Here is a 20,758-nt window from a genome sequence, read left to right as displayed (position 1 = left end):
AGAGAAAAGGTCACACTGTTTGGAAGAGTGTCAAGGTAATTATCAGTCACAGAGAGATATGGACAATATTGTCATTTGCTGCAAGCATCTTCTTCTGTGACTTCTGACATTTCAAAGTCCACCTGACTCTCCTGCTGGCAAAACCTTTGCATTCTGGAAGAGACACTCTAGCCATAGACTGACCAAATTCTCCCACTTCTGTACAAGAGTCACTGCCCACGTTTGCTCAGGAGTTCTCCCCAACCCAGTATCAACCATCTTTTATTCTGTTGAAGGAAATTTATTTTAGCGGTTGAAGTAGCATTTTGATGTCTTCCATTTGGAACTGGGAAGATAAGAAAAGATGCTGGAAGGAAATCATATAGCACCAGTAGCTGAACAAAGCTTTCTACAGAAAATCAAAAACTTTAGCATTAAAGAGAACAAAAGGGCTTCTATACCTATTTATTTATTTATTTCATTATTACCAGAAAGGCTTTTTAATTGATGTAATTTTACAGAATGGGAAGCACACTGTAGGACAATGAGAACTTTTAAAGAGAATTTTTAACTTGGTGCCTGAACTGTATATTGCGTATATAGCACACTGAACTGAAGCCATGGGTAAATGAGTAATGTGCAATGCTTGGGAGTGACTCTTTCCACAATTACAACCAAACAAAATAAAGCAGCCCCCTGAAAACACAAGATTTGTCAATTCGTTCATCAGAAGAATGGCCCGAGGCTGCGGGAAGTTCTTCTTGAGCAGTGGCAAATTAGCAATAACAGCAGAGCTGGTATCTACACCGTTACATGAAAGAGGATCTGGGACTGATTCTGCCTCAGAGCAAAATGGTACACACTGGTGTACATCCACATCAGCCAGGGTCAGCCCTCTCTATGGCAAGTGTGTCTTGGGGAGAGATAGCTGAAACTCTGCAAAGCCAAGCCAGGGAAAGAGCTAACAGCTGAACAGTACGACCAATAACTGACCCTTTTCAAATTTAGTGTTATAGCTGTATATAAAAAATAACTGGCCTTTTCTTATTTAGTGTTAGAGATGTATCCAGAAGTGGCATCACTGCCCACCTCAGGAAATCACCTCAAACCCCAGTTAGAGTTTAAAATTTCCAAAGATACCTGGGAGATCACTTTCCTTACAATCTGGATTCAGACACTCAGAGGCATTAATGTACCACAAGCACAGCAAAATAAACTTATTTGTAGCCCAGGTTACATTCCTTCCAACAGAGCAGCCTAACTTTCATCTGTGGATTAAATCCTTTATGGTGTATGAACTCTGACAGAGTTCTCCATGCATTTGTGTTCCCTTCACGAATGAGGTATCTCACAAACTTTTAAAGAAGGCTGATGCTATAGCTGAATAACCTGCCCATGGTGACATACGGTAAGGAGTGCTGGCTCCTTCTCTAAAAACCTGTGCCAAAGGACATCTTGATCTTCATATGCCCATTCCCCTATTCAATATAGAGCAAAGTATTTAAAACATACAGTGCTACAATGGTTAATTAGAGTTTATGGCATTTTCATGAAGAGCAAGAAATGATGATAAATACATGAATAATGACCTGGGAATGGATCAGCTATTTTATCATAAATGAATGGCAATGAAGTGTAATTTTCTGCTTTAGTAGGGTTCCTGCACCTGGTAATATCCTTAATAAACTTTAATTAAAAGGTTAATCTGTTGTAGAAATTGCTTTTCTCTGAAGCCACCTGAAATCAGTTTGAACCCAATTACAAGCAGTTATCTATTGTTTATGTGGCTAAAGATTAAAGAATACATTTCTGCTTGTCAGAAGCCATCAGATCAGGTTTTGAATGTCATGATCAGAGGTGATTCTGAATATTTGAATGCATTTTAATGAGCATAGAAAAACCATTAGAAAATGTAATCAGTCGTATTTGATGACTTGACCTTGGGACTTTGATAACAAGGGGCCTAATCATTTCTTTCTTAAGTGCCAACAGGATTTGCTCTTGAAATCAATTGACCATTGCTTGCTCACTGAGAGGGTAATCTTCCTTGGCAAAGGAATATAAATTACAAAAATCCAGCAAGTTATGTAAGTAGGCTTAGAATACTCTCTCACACAGACTCACAAAATATGAGATGCAACTGAAAAGTGATCAAAGAATAATACTCTTCAAAGAAGTTTGGAGACAAGCGGCACTTGGTAATTCCAGCAAAGTTCTGTTCTGTACATGCTCATCTGCACTGGGCATTGAGCTGCAAACCACTCTGCAGCAGCCAAGGTGTATATGTTGCCTTGTTTTCATGAAAAAGTCTCTGAGATTGATAAAATACAGCTCATGCATAATTTGCATCCGTTTGCAAATGTTGTGTTGATTGAAACTTGCTCTTCCTGCTGTACAGGAAGACCTGCATTTTCACAGATAACAAATCTAGGTACAGGAGCTACCAGAAGAAATAAAGAAGTGGGGTCTTACTACCTGTTCCCACAAAGGATAAGTAGATACTTGTGTCTCTCATATAAAAGTTATGTCCCTATTCCTCACACAGGTTTTATTCCAGAACAAGCAGATGATTGAGCTTGACTGCAGTTTCACCCATATGAGTAACCATGCCGAAGCCAGAGCATGCACTTTTTTAGGCACAGAACTTATCCCAAGTGACTTTGGATGTTTGAAAATACAGGCAACACTTGCATCATCCACAGGAGAGAGTTGCAGTTCCAGAAAGCCCTTCCCTTATCTAAAGATGGGTATTAAATACAACTGGAAGCAATTTCCCTCTGGAGAGATTTAATTTTTTCTTCATTAACTACAAAGGGAATGTAGAGGAAAGAGCTCAGGATTTGGCTAGCTATGGGTGAGACTTGTAGGACTTAGATTTGTGTACACAGCAAATTTCAGCCTTTCTGTATTCGCCGATTCTTTCGGATGACAAGATGACAATTTTCACGAAGTCAATAGAGCTAACAAAGACATATGAACATAAGCAGGAGATGATCTCAGGTATTTTCAGCAGACTGTCCTGTGGGAATGAAAGGGTCTCAAAATAAATGACTGCCCACTCGGAGTGAACAATGACATTTCAGTATGTCATCAGTTATAGCGTATTCAAACACACATATTAGAAATTGTTTAACTGACTGGTGTACTTGGTGGTAAAAGATGCAGACATGGCATGATTGCTAAAACACATTTTCATCACGTTTCTGAGAAGGTGAAGAGGATTTCAAATTTAAAATCTATTTTTAAAGTTCTCCCATCCAATCTTAAAAGCCCTTCCTTCAAACCTCTAAACACAGAAAGGCAGGGGTTTTTTAAAGGCATCATGTTGTATTTCTTGCCTGTATAAAGAAGTGAATCCTGTATTATTTGATAATGCTTGTAAAATCCAATTAGATTCTTAACTGGAGAAATGATGGCTGATAGCTTCAAACTGAATGAAATTTTGCAAAATCATACTCAGTTTGTTGATTGCAAAATTTTCCATACTGTAACCCAAAATGTTGAGTTTCCATTAAATCAGGCTGCATTACATTGCCAATTTTGATAGTAGGAGGTTGGAGCTGAATTGAATGATTATTAATTATCTGAAAATTATTTTTTTTTTAAATATGGGAATGTTCTTTCAAATGAGCAGTCTGACAGACAACCTCAATGAGTACATCTCAACAACAAAAATAAGTACAGATTGTACTTTGTTCAAGCTGGGGAAGCACCAACAGCCCTCTAGAGGAAGGAAAAAAATCTCAACATTCATTTCTCACGATGAGTTTCCAGTTCAAAGTGTCTGAAAGCTGTGCAATCATTTTGCTGAAAAGTATTGGAACTCAGTTCACACAACTCTCTGTAGGTGTAAAATGCTACTTCCACAGTTCACGAACAATTCACTGTTAGGTTCTTATGATTACCAAACACGTTGTCTTTCATCTGTTTGGATGCTATAATGATGATCGCAGTATAAACAAATGATCAGATGGATTTGACAGCCTTTTGTTCTATATTCGATGAATGGTTTAAATAATACAGTAGAGGGGTATTGGTCTGTGCTGTAAACTGGGGATGAGGAAAATTGAAGGGAATTTAAACTGTAGCCTAAAATTCACGTCCAAACTACGTTTCAGTATCTTCCCGGTACCTGTTAAAAATCCAAAATTCAAGACAAATTAGGCCCTGGAAGGGGAACCTAAAGGTGGCTGATACTAGTGTTGCGAGCACTTTCTCTGGTGACTCTTTTTGGGACAGTGTCATGGTGGGATGGCATTAGGTAAACTTCTCAGGAGATTGCTTGGGCCTGTCAAGAGAATTGAACTAGAAAAATTACAGAAGAAACTCACCCTCTGGCACGTGCATGTTCCTGGGAGCCACAGGGGTGGTATGTCCCTGGCTGTGGTCCAGCACAGGGACTGGAGGGACTGGTCGCTCTGGCTCTTCAGGAGTTCTGGTGAGAAAAGTGTCTCTTTTTGATTTAAACTTCAGCAAATTAGATAAAGAATGAAAATTAAATCCGTGGATAAGTTACCTGCTGTCTTTGTCAATGTATTAACAGATCCATCCATCAAGTTCCATCACATTTTAGACAATTTCAGTTCCACCTAATGACTTTTAGTTTAGTATGAATGAAGTTGTTAATATCTTGAGTGTTGGTACCTTGATATCAATGCCCAGCTACCTTCACATTGTCCATTATAACACACGTTTTTATTTGATTTTGTAACATCATTGAGCTTTTACAGTTTAAGTTGATCTCTTCCATGCTGAGTGTCTGTCCGAGATACTGCCAAATTGTTCTAAGCACTTCTGAGAGTTTAAGGGAAAACTCTAACTCTGTATTATATCTTGGTGAACTTTTTCTTTCTGAAGTGCTTGCATTCCCCCAGAAGAAGGGGAAAAGCCTTGAAGTTTGGCAGGAGGATGCCTCTGAAGCAGGAATATATCTTTGGCTGCATCCAGGAAAATCTGTCCAAATCTGGCCAAGATAAAAAGCCTTTGAAAAATGGTTTGTTGACTCCTGGCAGCAAAGGACTCTGACCACTCAGAGTGTGTTCCCCTATGGAAGCAGGGGCTGAACACACATTTCCCTGCAATCACAGGCACAGGATATGCTGGGGTCATCATGGGTCTCTCTGGGTGTTTCCTGCCTTCTTTCTGTGCCCACCATGCTCCCCTCCATTTGCTGATGCTTAGACATTGGAGGGGAGAGCCAAGGAGACCTGGGGTGGAGAAGGGAGAAGAACAGCAAGTTGTCAGGGGACTGCGAGAAACCAGCAGGGAGGAGAAGACAAGCCTGGGACACTGACAGGCTGAAGAGGGTGGGAAAGAAACAAGCCTGGAGGGACTTCAGCAGAAGATGCTGCTCTGGAGTAGGCTTTGCTGGGGTAAACTCTGGGTACTATCATTCTTCTGCTATCAGCTACAGTGTGCAAAACACACTGGACAGTCATCTCTCCAGCAGCATGAGCTCTTGGAGGATGCAACAGCCTGCTATTGCTTTCTATCAGCCCTCACAGCAGGGGTCTGGATGGGAGAGCCAGAGGTACCCCTGTCCTGGCCAACATGGACAGAGGGTGCTTCTTTCTTTTTTGGTTGAGAAATACTGACGCACAAAATAGCCTGAAAGAACATTTATTCAGGCCGTAAAGTCAAGCATTTCAGTGCTAGAAAATGCTGCAAACACAGTTGCTGAGCAACCGTAGGCCTGAACCCTAATTAATGCACACACCTTAGGAGCCAACCATTAATTACATGATCACATGCTATTCTTTCCCCCTACAAGTTACAAAAGATTAATTGGCTGAGCAGCCCTGAGCATGTTTTATAGAGATTCCTTGGACCCCAGCCCAGCTGTTACCCAAGAGGGGTGTGCGCAGAGCACTTGGCCATGGGCTTGTTCTAGCAGCCTGATCTGTGCAGATAGCACAGGTAAGGGTTCATCCCACCTCACTCATTTCGGTGCCAATCACCCAGTTTCTGCTAAAAGGCTGTGCAGTATAAGGGGTTGTCTTCAGTCATGTTTTCTGAGGGCTCTGTGAGGTGGTAGGAAGATTTCTTGTCCCAGCAAAGCCCCCTGAAAGCAGTTTTTGGTTCTTTTACCACGAGAAGACCCTGGAGCTGCACCTGGGAGCTGTATGGCTGGCATCCCTCTCTGCTCCTTGTGCCATACCAGCAACAGGTAAGGGTTTGGTCAGAAGAGGGGCTGATCCCAGGATATTTCACTAAATCCTCATCCAAGTGTGCCAGCAGCAGCTGGGTGAACTCAGCGTGACCTGAAATGATGTCTGTGGAGCCAGGGAAGGTGTTACACCCATGGTGCAGTATGTACTGAAGCAGATCAACATCACAGTACTTAGCACCCAAGTAGGTCAATCCTTCAGGTGCTGTAGCATACAGTGTAAGTGCACTTAGAGGTGAGTGGAAGCCTGGAACAGGCAGATAAGAAGCTAATACTTGATGTGTAGGGGTAGGATGGGTCCTTCCCCATGGATACTAATCTAGCTTGGGCTCTCCAGTATTTGCATCACTAACCACAGTGATTTAATCCAGGTTTCCCTTAATCTTCTGAAGGCCTTTCCCCCATGCAGCCCCATCCCATGTAAGAAATCCCAGTCATGCTTGCTCATGGTTGAGAAGGGCTTGTTATCAGATAGCCTACTTGCGTGTAATGCAAGCGTGGTCACCAGCTTCTGCTCACTCACAAGGCTGTGTGCTGTGAAGATGCCAAACTATCAGCTCTCTGGCTGTGGAGTTTTCCATTAGTCAAATGCCCAAGTTTCAGCCAGATTAAAATGAATAAACGCATATAGTCACTTGCACCCCTCCTATAATCTCAGCCAGGTCCTGAGCTTCCTATCGCAACCCACCCTTGCATTGCTCCTGCTTCCGTTTCATGGAACGTAAACCTTGCCCTGCCCTTTCTCCCAGGAGCTGCTCTACCCATCTGTCCTGCTTCCTGCAGTCACTGTATCATCACCTACAAATCAAATTACTGATGCTTAACTTGGCCACAGGCTACAACCCTTTTCCTTCCCCCTTTTCAGCATCACATCCAAAAGTAGGGGAAGAAGGACAGCCAGTGCTGCTCTTCCTGCCAGGTCTTAACCTGACCTCCCACGCTTCTTGCCCCTTTCCTTACTCCACCCCTGAGATAAACAGTGTCCAAAAGAAAAGAATCTTCTTTCCTTTTGTCAAGGAATCAAGAAAGAAAAGTATTTGCTACAGCTCAGCCTAGGGATGTCTTCTCTTTCACTGCCTCAGTAGTTTCTTCAGTGATTGACTGGTTTTATCCAAGCTTGGCAGGGGGATAGCTGCAAAGACAACTAACTTCCCACAAAAGTCATCCCTCCTCCCTCCCCTGTAACTGGGGACAGGAGTGACCACACTTCAAAAGTCTGCAAGATTTTTTTACTCCCGTTTGATCATGACAGCTGATTTCTTTTCAGTTGAATGAAATAACACTCAGTGTGCTGCCAAAACAAATAGAAGAAGGAAGGCTCTAGTGGGGGATTGAGAATTTTGAAGATGTATGTGGAGGAAACAGAAAAACTTCATATAACGTAATGTTAAGCCCTTCAGTGGTAAGACACAAATCCTAAGGCACTGTGTTCTTTGTTTAGCTGGTGGTATTTCTGGATGGAAAGAGTCTGCATCTTTTTTTATCAGTGATGAGACAGATCATCTCAAATTTTTAAAATAAATCTCTCCCTCTCTCTGTCACATTCTTCTGAAATGGTGCATATCCTTGAAGCATTTGTTTCTCTGGGAACATGAGGTACCGCCAGAAAACTACTTAGATCATTTATTACTCCTGAATATTTAGAAATCGTTAACCTTTACACACTCCACCCAAGGAGACACTGGGAGAGGCTGTAGCATTTCTTTAACTCTTTCACTTTTGATTCTTCTTTTTAATCTCTCATTCTGTTACATACCTGCTTATGACCAGACAGTTTTATGTGTGTTTTATGATCTGGGTGATTCTGCAGAGGTATAAGGATAAGGAAGACACATTTTTGCTTAAAGGCAGAGAGATCTGTGTTGAAGGCTGTTTCCACTCTTTAAAACATCAATGTATCCAGATGTTACCAGAAATGGTGAATAGGTCCAGCTAAAACGCAGAACAGATGGAATCTTTGCCCCAAACTCTTTTAGGGTCAAAGGCCAAACCTATTCCCTGTTCAGCTTTTTCATATGAAATTAGAAATGGAAATACTAAAATATTTCAAGAGGCTGTTTTCCCTCTGTTTCTCATAGACAAAACCTGGAGACAAATTTAAGCCCAATAAACTTCATATACAGTTAAACTTTCCTACTGGCTGATGAGCAGTAGAAGACAAAAGCGGTCTGGGTGACTAGCTCCTTATTTCCTGGACCTAAGTCTGGAGATCATTCCCAGATGCACCCAGTTCCCGGCACTGCACAGCTGGATCCCACTTGCCACACGCCCAGTGTGAAGCGGCACTGCATGCAGCTCAGCTGCGGGATCCCGGTTGCAGCCTGCAGTGCATCAGAGGCTGACATTTGCTCTTTGGTCCTGCCTTCGGGCCACATAAGGACCAAGCCAAAGGCAACACCCCCTCCCTCTTTCATCCCTTGCATGAGGTATTATGAAGAAAAAAGCTATGTATTCTTGGGAAGGACTTGTTTTTGAGAGGGCACTGGTATTAAGAATATTGTTGGCAAAATAACGTCATTATTTCTAATTTTTTCAGGCATGTGATTGCAAACAATAGGAAAGTGGGGCCAGGTGAAATCCTTGGGATGTTTTTTTGTGTTGTGCAAAACTTTTTGTGAATTAAACCTGAAATCTAGCAAACAGTTTCAGCAAAGACAAAGAAGGCGATTCTGAGAAATTGCAGTCAATGCAGCGTGATGATTTCACAGTGAAACAGCTCAACTTTTCAGTTCAAAACATTTGTTTTTGTTTTGAGGTTTTCCTGCCTGCAATAAATAAAAAGGGGTGAAAAGTTTAAACACAAAAATTAAGTGTTTTGTTTCAGGTCGAACCAAACACTTTGCTTGATCCAAAGTGGAATTTTGGGGTTTTATTGTTTCACCAAGAAAATACAGTTTCATTTCCTGTCAACCCAAAACATTTTTTGTAATAGTAGGCTTGCTGTGCTGAATTCAAAAGCCAGTTGTTCCTAATGCTCTTTAGGAAAAAGTCTCGGGAATTGATTTTTTCTGGGAAGTGAGGTGAGGCTTCATAGAACAGCGCATGGGGGGTGGGGGGGGTGGGGGGAGGAGGCGATGAGGGAGTGAAGCTGAAGATGAAAACTAGCAATTGATGAAGGCCCAAACAGTGCTGTAAGTGTGGGATCATGGCTGACCAGGTCTTGAAGCCACCCTAGATAGTCATTGTTTTATAGCAGGATAGCAGCTGTGGGGCTGGGCTCCTTTTGCACAGCCCAGCTGTGGGCCAGCTGAGCATCACTGCTGTGCTCAGGCCGCTTGTGCTGTAACCCCTCTGGGAAGGATGGGGCTGTGCCCTGTGTGCAGGCAGCTGCTGGAGTTTGTGGTCCCACTGCCACCAGCACCTGTGCTGTGTCCCCCAACCCACTCCTGGCTTTACCTCTGCACCCAACGGAGCTTGTTGACTTACTGAGTGTGTGGCTTTGGTCCCCAAAAAGCAGAATGGCTGCATTTGGGGTGCAGGCTGTGCAGTATGCAGATGTGCATGGGTATATGGGAGCCAACTGTACATTGTAATTAGTTATTTTAGTTGGCCTGATCAGCAGCTATAAAGTTAACACTTTCACATTAATATCTATTGGGGCAGAAATGCCTGCAGTCTGTGGCTTTAGCAGGTGTGGTAAAGTTAAATGCAGCTCCATCCTTAAAAGATAGTGTCACAATCTGCCCCCGCAGTTGATAAAGTGACTAAATGTATCGGTGGACACCAACTGTAGCTGGATCCTCTGGCCAGCTGGGGAAAAATGCCATTAAGCAAAAGCCTGGCTGTGGGACTGCACTGCAGTTCAAATGTATCTCAGAGCTCACTTTCAACTGATGAAGTATTTGGGATTATGCATTACCCTGTAGGGCACAGAGAATGGGTACTTCTCAAGTGAATTCAGCCGGCGGCAATGTAATTAAGCTAATTACACCGTAGCCTTCAGTTAGGGTAACGAGTTGCTGCTACGCTTGTGTGCATTATGCAGCACTGTAATACATGCCATGGTATTTCTGCTTGCGTGTAACCCATACTTTCATCTTGCTGTATTTCTACATGATGGTCAAAATGTAAGAATATTAATACCTCCATAAGCTCCTTCCCATTTCTTTTACCCCTGCCAGACTGTCAGCCAGACTTGGGAAGGAAGTAGACAATTTTTGGAGCCCTTCCTTTAATAGCAAGAGTCCTTCTCTGTGTGTTACTCCATGTGTGTGCATGTGTGTCCCACATAAGATCCTATCCATAGGAGGAGCTGGGGCCATCATGCTCCATGGACAGTGTCTCTGCCACATCAGCTAAGAGGAACTTTCCCTCCTGCCAAGCACAGTGCCGAGCTTGTCTCAACTGGAAGCCAGACTTTGGTTATCTCACAAATTACTGTGTTAAAGAAATCTTTACGGAGTGAGATGTTGGTAAACAAGAGCTTGCTGCTCCTATGATTCACTACCTTCTTACGCACTTTAAGAGCAAATTTCTCCACCCTCCTACAGCTGTGGGGAACCGCAGACACGGTGGAACCAGTGCCCTCCCGCGGGCAGCCAGCAGCCCCCCAAAGTGTGAGAGGCTGCGGGTGACATTTTAGTAACAGCAGAGGTCACAGGAAAAGTACAATGTGTGACTGTTTGTCAAGGCGGGGAAGGGATCCTCCGAAAGGCCTGAGAAGGGTCCAAAGCACGTTCGGGAGCTGTCCTCTGTGAGACTCACAGGAGCGGCCAAGGCTGTGGCACAGGGCAGGGGAAGGCAGCCAAGCGCCGCTGGGCAGGCAGGCAGGGCGGTTTTGTGGGCAGGGAAGGGCGAGGTGGGCAGGCTGATCTGTGAGACGAGCCTGGCTGCGGGTTCCCTCTGAACTCCAGCAAGTGTCTCACGTTTTGTGTGCTCTGGTTTTCCTCTCCAGCAAAGGGGAAGATCTACTGTGCTTCATTTCACCGTAAGCGTTGGGAAGCTTCATTTACGGAGGTCCCACTGTAGACCCTCTTACCACTCAAATGGACATGGGCGTGTGCAATTAGCTCTTATAGCTTCAGCGTCTCATGCTGGAGAGGGAAGCCCTGTGAACATATACCCCATCTGTTCAGCTTCACATTGCATCTCCGTGCTAAAGCGAGCTGCGCATGATACTTACTGGTTCTTGAAAGCAATATAGTCACATCAGTGTGGCACTGAGCCTAGCTAATTAGCTTTTCTTGGCAGGTCTAATTAGGCCGGGCAGGGAGCCACACTGATAGAGCTATACTTCTGTGGGTTCCAGCTCTCGCTCAGTTCCAGTCAGCATGGGTATCTGCACCGTATCCACGCCGTGGTGCAGATGTACCACCAATGCTTCCCAGGAGCCCAAGACCCTGCAGCAAACCCTGCGGAGAAGCCAGCTGAGAACGGAGAAGAATAGTTGGAGTTTGTGGGCTGAAAGTCTTCTTCTTTTTCCTAAAACAATTTTTTTTTTCAGAAAAAAAGAAGGGAAAAAAAGGTCATCCGAACTTTTCTCTGCTTTTATGACTTGCTGCAATGATTTCTGAAAATGCCCCACACCTTGGGGTCCCGAATGAGGTCAGACACTTTTGTGCGCTGCTCAAACTCTTTGTGAGATGAAGGCAGGGGCTCTGACGGAAAGAGCCACAGGAAAGGCCCAGTCAGGGTCTCCTGGTGGGTGGAGATCCTAATAATAGAGTGAATCTGTGCATTCCCTTCCCACCCCTTACCATTGGCTGTGCCCCTTTTTGGACTGATGGTTAGATGGATCTCGGTTCATTATCATCTCAGGATTAGTCTTGATTTGGCTGTAACCACTGCTGTGGCACAGAGCTGAGATGGTCCCTGCATGCCTTTTGTGGCCAGCCTGACCCGAGGAAGGCAAAAAGCAAGGGTAAGAAATGAAAACTGGGTCCCCCCTAGCTGTGGTGAGCCCTGACACGGGGGGAAGCAGGAGGCAATTTTGTTAAAATTGGTTGGTGGAGAAGTGAGGAGGTGGAGATGAAGCCTCGGCTAGCAATGGAGGCAGGAATCCAGATGGCCACCCTCCTAGATCAACATTGCGGACATGAGAATCGAAAGGAGAAACTGTCACAAAAGTAAACAGCGTAAGAGAGAGGGCTGTAATGCTTGGACTGGCCATCGTCCAGGTGTCCACCCTCTTATCACACAACGTGCTGTGGTCAAACATGGGAGCAGGCCCTGAGCATCTGCGCCCAAGGCACCTAATGAGTGTTTGCAGGGCGAGCAGAGTGGGAGGCTACAGCAGCACAGAGGAGAGGAGTGGAAAGGAGGTTTTCGAGCACGTGGCACGCTGCCTGGCCGGCACAGCATGCAGCAGGGGAGGAAAGACATGAAACAAAAGCCTTCCTGCAGGAGCAAAGAGAAAAGACCCACTGCTGACAGAAATGAAACAACACAGCCTGCTGTGGAGGCCAGAGCTCCTGGGGCAGGCGAGGCCAATACTTGTAAAAACAAAATTTTGAAGTAGGAAATGTAACATGACTACAGATTGCCTTGCTCCCCCCCAGGCCCTGACCCCCGGCTCCCACCGAGTGCAATGGGGCACAGAGCGGTGAGGCAGCGAGCTGGCAGTGGGACAGGCAGGTGCTCCTGCCTGGGCTGGTGCAGGGCTCCCAGCGGAGAGCTCAGCACCCCCACCCCTCTGACCTCTTCCCAAAACACAGAACTGCCCCAAATAGAAAAATTCCCCACACCAGTGTTTCCCCCTCCCCCAGCAGTGGGGAAGCTGGTTTTTTTGGAGGCTATTCGCCAACAACAACAATAATACAGTGACATTAATTCCCATTGGGGCCCTACTTACAATAGCGAAACTGTACAGATAATTTACAACTGATATATCTGTTATGGAGACAGGACATAGGCATTTTTACCAACAGGTCATCTCAGCCCCAAAGCAGAGTCAAAACACATAGTGAAACATACATTTTCCTCCTGTTTCCATCCTGGCAGTGCCACAGCTTTTGGCTGGGCAACAGGATGGTGGAGAACTGCAGTTCTGCAGTCACAGCTCTGGATATTGCTTAACCTTCTGTTTAGTGGGTCTTTTTACCAAAATATTTGCTGTGAATGGGAAGCAAAATAAAATTAAAAAAAAAAAATAGTTGACTGGAAAGGGTTTCTGCTGCACTGTTTACAAACTTTGCACTTTCTTCAGAGCCACAGAAGTTAGAGATGGAAAAGCCATGTTAAGTCATAGAAGATGAACTTTTCCAAGGCTTTTAAATTGCTTACTACTCTGACAAATGACCTCCAGAGAAACTCTGTGTGGCAATTTCTGCTATTGCAGCCCACCAACGTCTTTTCCATTCCTCGGCTGGAGGTTACCGTCCCTGCAGCGAAGTCAGCAGAAGAGGACTTGTGCCTGTGCCTCAGCAGTTCCAGTTAAGGAATCAAGTGATGAACTGTGACTGCTGAAGTGGAGTAAGCCTCTTGCTGCCAACTGGTCTGGGGAGAAGCAAGTACTGAGAGAGGGGCATGGAGGAGAGTGGGAGCAACTTAGGTTGGTCTTCTCCTGTGAAGCTATCAGAGCTTGCTGAGGCTTTGAATCCCCTGTAAAAAGTGACCTGCAGTGCAACACGGGACTGTCAGTGGTCTGATTCTAGAGTGAAATCACTCAGGGCCAGGTCTACAAAGGAAATTTGGTGCATACATAAACAGGTAGGAATCAAGGAAGACTTATAAAAATGCCTGTCAGGCTAGACACTGAACTGTTGTTAAAATGCAGAGGAGGCAGACACTGAAAGAGTTACTGAAAGCAATGCAGCTTGTATTTTCTACAGAAGAATAATTGAGGAGCTGCTTAGCAGCCTTTTTTGATTTTTTCCTTCCTCTTAAATGTATCCTTATTCTTCGTCATTCCCTCTTTCCTGGGATTTCCCTTCCCCCAAAGACCATGCCATCTTTGTCACGGTATATGTTGAAACAACATGGAAGTTCACTGCTCATTGAAATAAAATAAAGACATCATTGACCGAATCTCCCCTTGTATTTGTAACATCACCGTTTTGGAAGGAAAATAGTGCTGAATGGCTGATGAGATTGCTCTGTATTTGTTGAATCTGTGAGCTGTTTAGATGCCACCTCAGACCAGGAAGATCCAGTCAGTCCTGTGCTGGCACAGTCTTGGGAAAGACTGTCGTGATGGAAGTCTTTCAGCTTAAATGCAAGCTGGTCAGCTAACATGGGATATGTTCAACCTTGGCAGTCACTGAGACATTGAGATTTGGCTGGATGTTCTGTTTCAGTGGAGTTATCTGTCTCTCTACATGTAACCCAGCGGACAATTTGTACCACATATTTTAGACTTCTTTGACAAAATGAGCCTCCTTCAGAGGAAGCATCTCTTTCAGCTCAGTTCCTCTTCTATATTTAGCTCGAAAGGCATCTGAAGAATAAATGCACCTAAAGAAGGTGAAGCATGTGGCTATTACTGCAGGGAGACTGTATAATTATTTTGAAACTAGAACAGTGTGGAAACTGAAATTTTCTACCCAGTGCCTATATGGGTAAGTCACCTGCGGCACAGAGACCTCTTGTAGCTTCCTGTCCCTGTGAAACCTTGGAAGGAGCAAGTCATGGAACTGGCAATCTTGTCTGACCACTGGGACAGAACAGACCCATGGGTTCCAGAGATACCTGAACACGCACTTCACAAGTAAGCAAGGGATGGTGTAACGAGTTCAAAACAATTCAGTGCTCTCAGTTACAAGAGGACAACATTAATCCCAAGGAAGCATGGCATCCTTTTTTTCTGATCTTGGTCTTGCTGTAAAGGGCAAAGCCCTGGCCCAGCAGTGCTGTCACTGACTCACAAACACAGTTTCCCTATTCCCCTCAGCCCCCGCTTCAGCTGTGCTGCCTATTGCTTCACCGATGTAAGAGGCAAGAAGTCACTGGCCTTGATATGTCCTGAGCTGCTTTTGTACCGTCAACTTATTGGCCTGAACCCGTACATGAGGGCCCTGGGAGAAGGTGCTTCTTCTGACTCTTTGTTCAGAAGACCCTGGTTTAGCAGGACAGAGAAATTAAGTTGGTGGGGTAGAGAGTACCAGAGGAAGAGTGGAAGAGAAAGGACGAGTGGGTACAAATTATTTCATTATGAACTTTCCATGAAATAGCAAGGGTAGAGTTGGGGGTGGGAGGACATTAATTTACGGGAGAATGCTGTTATTGCAGCCCTTCTTCAATCAGTCATGTTACAGGAAGATAAATAAAGCCCAAGCCAAATCTTCCCCTGGGTTAAGCCTGCTAGTTTGGAGATTTATGTGTGACTTACATCCAGCCTGATAATTCCACTGTGTGACTGACCAAAGGTCTTCACTTGCAGGGTAGGATGTTGTTAAAGGCACCGATATTCAGAACTGGAACACAGCAGGGTGCTGCCTGATGAGGCCGTTATTAAATTTCAGTGGCCAAAAGCAACTTGTTGATCTCTGTGAATGCGTTTCTTGCAGCTCTGGGTACGAGGCTATCTCACAGTACAGCAAACATGAGGCTTTTTATGTCAGTGACCAGAAAAGCCAGGCTCTGTTTGTTCGGCTAGAAAATGCTTACACTAGCTTATTTTTTCCCCTGAAACTCAACTTTCCTAATTCTGTGTGGGAGGGCTTTTTTCCAGGCTTTTTAAAGTAATATCAGTATTATAGCTAATGAGGCAGTGGAAAGCAAGCTGGTCCATTCACTGTAGCTAATGACTCCATTCCCGTGAGCCTAATCAAAGATTTGTACATTTAATTGCTGTCAAGTCAGCTCTAGCCACCTGCCTTTTCTGCCACACCTGAGCTCCCTTCTCTGTGGCCCGTGATTCTAAATGAATCCATCTCTTCTTTTAAGGGAAGGAAAACAGAGCTGCCAAGCAACCCTGAAATGGTGCTTTACCCTTAGAGCAAAGATCACAACAGTCGGTGTTGTCACTGAGCAATATGTATGTTAACTGACTGTGGCACATATTTTTCAAAAATGTATTAGTCTCATATTGGAGATCAGGGAAGTGAGACATATACCCTTGTCTGGACATGTCTCGGACTTGTGTGACGAGCGAGTCGTTTAGGTTAAGACAGGTTTCTGTCAGAGGTGAAAGTGATTTTTGTTGGCTCACCACTGAATGAATTTGAACTACATTTCTTTTTGGTTTTCTCTGATGGAAAATACCACTGAGGCCATTATTCCACTCCTGCAGTGGGCTGGTGCAGTATTTTGACCAGCCTTTGTCCTCACCATCGTGATTCCTAAACATCCTGCCTTCTCCATAGGGAATTGATGCAGGAAATGTTGTGGGGCCATGTTCATTTGAATGTAAGAGATAACTCCTGCTCATTGTTCCATGGGGAAAAAAAAAAAAAGAAAAAAAAGGGGGGGGGAAAAAGGGAAGAAAACCAGTTGCTGCTAACATACTGTGAAAAGAAAATGTTTGTGATCCTGAGTGGATCATCTTACCTCTGACCAGGCAAGTGCGACTCCCAAGAGTCAGATATCTAAAGCCATGTGTTTCTTCAAACCTATTTCCAGAAAAATTTTTAGTTGTTAAGAAAGATGCAGCCTATGATGTTATACTAAAACATTACTGGTTTTTAGATAACAGTTTATTTTATAGCCTGGTTTCCTAGTGAAATAAGAATTATGGGTATGTGTTGTGTGACTAATCTGTCTGATCAAGCCTCAGTAATAATTTTTCTATTCTTGGCCAACTTGAACCCAGATAACAAAGGAAGACAAATGTGAGAGAGATTACATTACTGTTTCAAGAACATAAATACCCAGGTAGAGGTGCAAAACTCCACGAATACATCATAATAATGTCCCAGGTAGAGGAAGCCTGGCAACTGAATTCATATGTTGTCAGCAAAGGAAAAAGAGACCATACGGGTGCCACAGCCACAGTGATAGCCTTGGTTGGAGATTACCATAAACTACAAAACACAGATCTGTGGAACATGAGGTATAATTGATATCCATTCTTGCAGAACTACTTGGTTCCCTTTTTCAACCCATCACAGAAAGCAAAGACATCATGAAGGTATATAAGATCTTTGGCTGGATGTATGCGATGGGTTTTTTGCAAGCAGCTTAATCCAAATGCAAGCTGAACTTTTTTTGCCCCATTGTGACAATGTGGAAAGGCTTTATAATAGCTTTTAATACAATTTATGTCAATTTTAGGAGCTCTTCCTCTGCCAGTAGAGTTTAATTTGCCATGAAGTCCTGTGAGTTTTTGTATTGTGAGTTGACAGATGCATAGATTAACTTAACAGGAAAACTAAAGAATAAAGTAAAGGTTCTCAAAACAATTAAAGGGTCTGTAGCTATTTGTATCAGTCTGATAGCTTAGAGCTAAATTCTGATGCTCATTTTGCTATACAGCTAACCACTGTTGTACTTTATTGCAGTGTAAATCTAAGAACTTCACTTTTTGGCCATTTCTGTGATATGTTTAAAATTTCTGCTTATAATATCCTACAATGTCTTCAGAAAAAGAAGATGCCATATGGGAAGGCACCTCTTTCCTTTCCTCTGAGCTGTCAGGTAATGGAGATTCACATGCACATGGAGAGGAGCCATATGCAAAGGTCAACTGTGGTGCTGCCATGCTAAATTCTGTAATGCCTGATACCTAGGTTAGCCATGTGAGCCATCTCCTAAAGATATAAAACCCTGGATTTCTGTGCTGTCCTGTATTACTGAAACTGGCCAGGAAAGGAAGAGGACAGCAACTATTTCCATCAATGGCTGAAGCATTTTACTAGACATGGGAGAGCCATGTTCAAGTCCGTGTATTACCCAAAAAGTTTTCAAAAGATTTCTCGTTTTCCACGCATAATATTAAATCTGAGGCTGGAGATTCTTGCTTCCCATCTCAATCATCCATTCCTTCACACACAGCGTGCTCAAAGCAGTCCGGTAGCTTGATGGTTTAAGACTTTCTTTGAAAAGGAGGAATCAAGGGCTCGATTTATTTTTGCTTGGCTACATTCAGGGTGAGATTTCTAGCCAGTTAACTAAAGTATATAAGAAGGGGATAAGGTAAGTGATGCTTTTCCTTCAGTGGCATTCTGAGCAGCTGTCACTGAATCTTGCACAGCTGGTCAGCCTATGGGGAGGACATCTGGAGTGTGCCTCTCTGGGTCAGCAACCCTGGGGAACCAGCAGAGGAACCTCTAGTTCTGGGCTGCCAGCTGGGTTTAGGCTGAGGTGCTGAGATGCTCCAGCAGGAGCTTTTCCTTTTCCTGTGCCTTTGTGGGATGTGCCTCCAGGTAGCCACATGTTTACCACACAGGAGCTGGGTTCCCTGCTGCTGATTCAATGGTTCCCAGTAAGGCTATCAAAGGTGGAGCTGAGCCATAAAATGGGACGCTGCAGTTCCTCCTACTGTGTGCAAGGCCAGAGTATTTGCAATGCTACTCCAATGTAATAATGTGAGCATTTACAAGGAGGCATAGTTTCACATACCCAGCTGCAGGCCAGAGGTCTTTGACCTTTCACAGGACTGTCTTGCAAAACTTATTGCTTAATATCCTAAAAGCCAAGGGCTTTGTGGGATTCATGGAAGGGTTAGACAGGCATCTTGTGTAATTGGGAGCCCTCCAGTCCTCTTCTGGTCTGTTTGTACAGTGCGTGGGTGTGGAACTACTCAGAACTTTGAGATGAGTGTGGTAGTACTCATCGGAGGAGCTCCACAAATTACAGAGGGTGGACACATTGCTGAAGATGGACTGTAAGTAGATTTAGGCCCTGCTCCTTTTCCACAAGTCACATCGACTCCAGCCATTAATTAATGTACTAAAGTCCAAACACAGCTCCACCCTGGCCTCTCTGAGGAGGCCTGAGCCCTGGGAAAGGTGTCATGACAGAAGCACCAGGGGTATGGGTGAGGATCTGTTACTTTCTTCAGTGTCACCTCCAGTGAATCTGTCCGTAGAGTCTCATTCTTTGTTGTCCTTACCTTCATAAAGGGTTCATAAGCAGGAATATGGGCTATATAAATACCCTGAGCTAGCAGTGAAGACCTTCATGGAAGGAATATGTGAGAGGGCCTAAATGAACTTCTGCGTTGCTGGTGGGAGAGATAACTGCCTCTGGATGCAGGTTCTCTTTAGGGGTGGGTTCCTGGACCAGAGAAACACAGGCCTGACTCAGAGTCACCACAAATGTCTTCCTAGATGTGCTTAGCCTATCTGATACTCATGAATAGAAAGACCTCTCAGAAGCTGACTAGGGTTTTCAGGAGAAATGAGAGTGGACTTCTTCCCTTGCTGGGGCCCTGGTCAGTTGGACAGATTGTCCCCTGCTCATTCAAAGCAGTGTAGGACCAACTGCAGAGGGAGGTAATACGGTTTCAGTGGGTCCTCTGAGCCAGAGGAGTGTCAGCAGTGGCATGTGGGGATGGGGAAAGTGAGGAGCAAACACCAATGACAGAATGGGCTGTGCCTTGTCCTCACTTGGACACTGCTCTGCAAATGTTTTCCCGCTGCAACCTGATTTGATAGAGCTGGGGATTTTTGTGCTGAATAATTAGCAGCACTTTTAAAAATTATATATACTGTCTCAGTTCTTTCTAAGTAGATTTGTTATTCCTTTTGCTGCCTTGGCTGTGTTTGTCTTCCACTTGACACCATTGTCAATGCTGAAGACAAATATGCATTTGTTTTGATTTCTCCTTAGTGTGTACAAAACTTACAATGGGCAAGCCTGGAAAGTCTGCAGGATAACCTCCGTAGATAGCTAAATCCATTCTAAATGGCAATAAAAACACAGTATCCTAATCAGGAGGGAGAATGTATTTTCAAATGTTGTGCAAAAATGCTTTCTTGGACAGTAATACAGTACCATGGTTTTTGTTCAGCTCTCAGCCAGGGGTTCAGATTTCTCCCTGGGGTCCAGAAGTTGGAAATCACAAGCCACTTGGCATAATTTCATAAAGACCTTAAAGTATAGCTCTGTTCTCTCTAACTACAGGAGCATATCCTCACAGTCAGCTGCTTCTGAAGCACCACCTGAAGCACTGCGGGAGATCACGAGGCAACAAGGCAACCAGCTCCTGGATGGCAAAACCAGGGATCTTCAGTATAGAGATGATTGGAACCACAGCTTTCCTTAATTGGAGTTGAAAAGACTGTATTAGCAAGAGAGAGGATCCTTGGAACATAAAAGCAACATTATTAGCTCTTCTACAGTGGCATTCAAATGATAATTTAACCTTTGTCTAAGAGAACAGATTAAAGGAAGAACTCAGAGCAGTCTTTGCTTTATTTTCTTCAGTTACTCCTAGCTCATGTACTTGCGTTTCTGCCTCTGTCTGCACAGAAGCGGAGCCATGGAAACTGAAGCCTCCAGGAAGTTCATTCCTCTCCTCCTCCTCCTTTTCCCCTGTAATTTAGACACCTGCCTGCTTTCCTTTTAGAAGAGTCTAGGGCTGGCAAATGCTGCCACAGGTAAGATTGAGGGCAAAGCCATGGTGGTGGAAGGGACAGGGCGTGTGACAGTCCAGGTTCCTTCTTAGCCTTTCAGCCTACTGTCAATATTAGAAATAGCTGGTTTTGCTCTGGCTCACCTGGAAAATTTCCACTGAAATTGCAGTTTCTACAAAATCTCACTTTTCCATGACTCTTTTCCTTTTCTGTATGTCTC

Source organism: Falco biarmicus, chromosome 2 (assembly GCF_023638135.1).
Source record: "Falco biarmicus isolate bFalBia1 chromosome 2, bFalBia1.pri, whole genome shotgun sequence".
Lineage (NCBI taxonomy): Eukaryota > Metazoa > Chordata > Aves > Falconiformes > Falconidae > Falco > Falco biarmicus.
The sequence above is the reverse complement of the archived record's forward strand: the minus strand, read 5'-3'. Positions refer to the sequence as shown.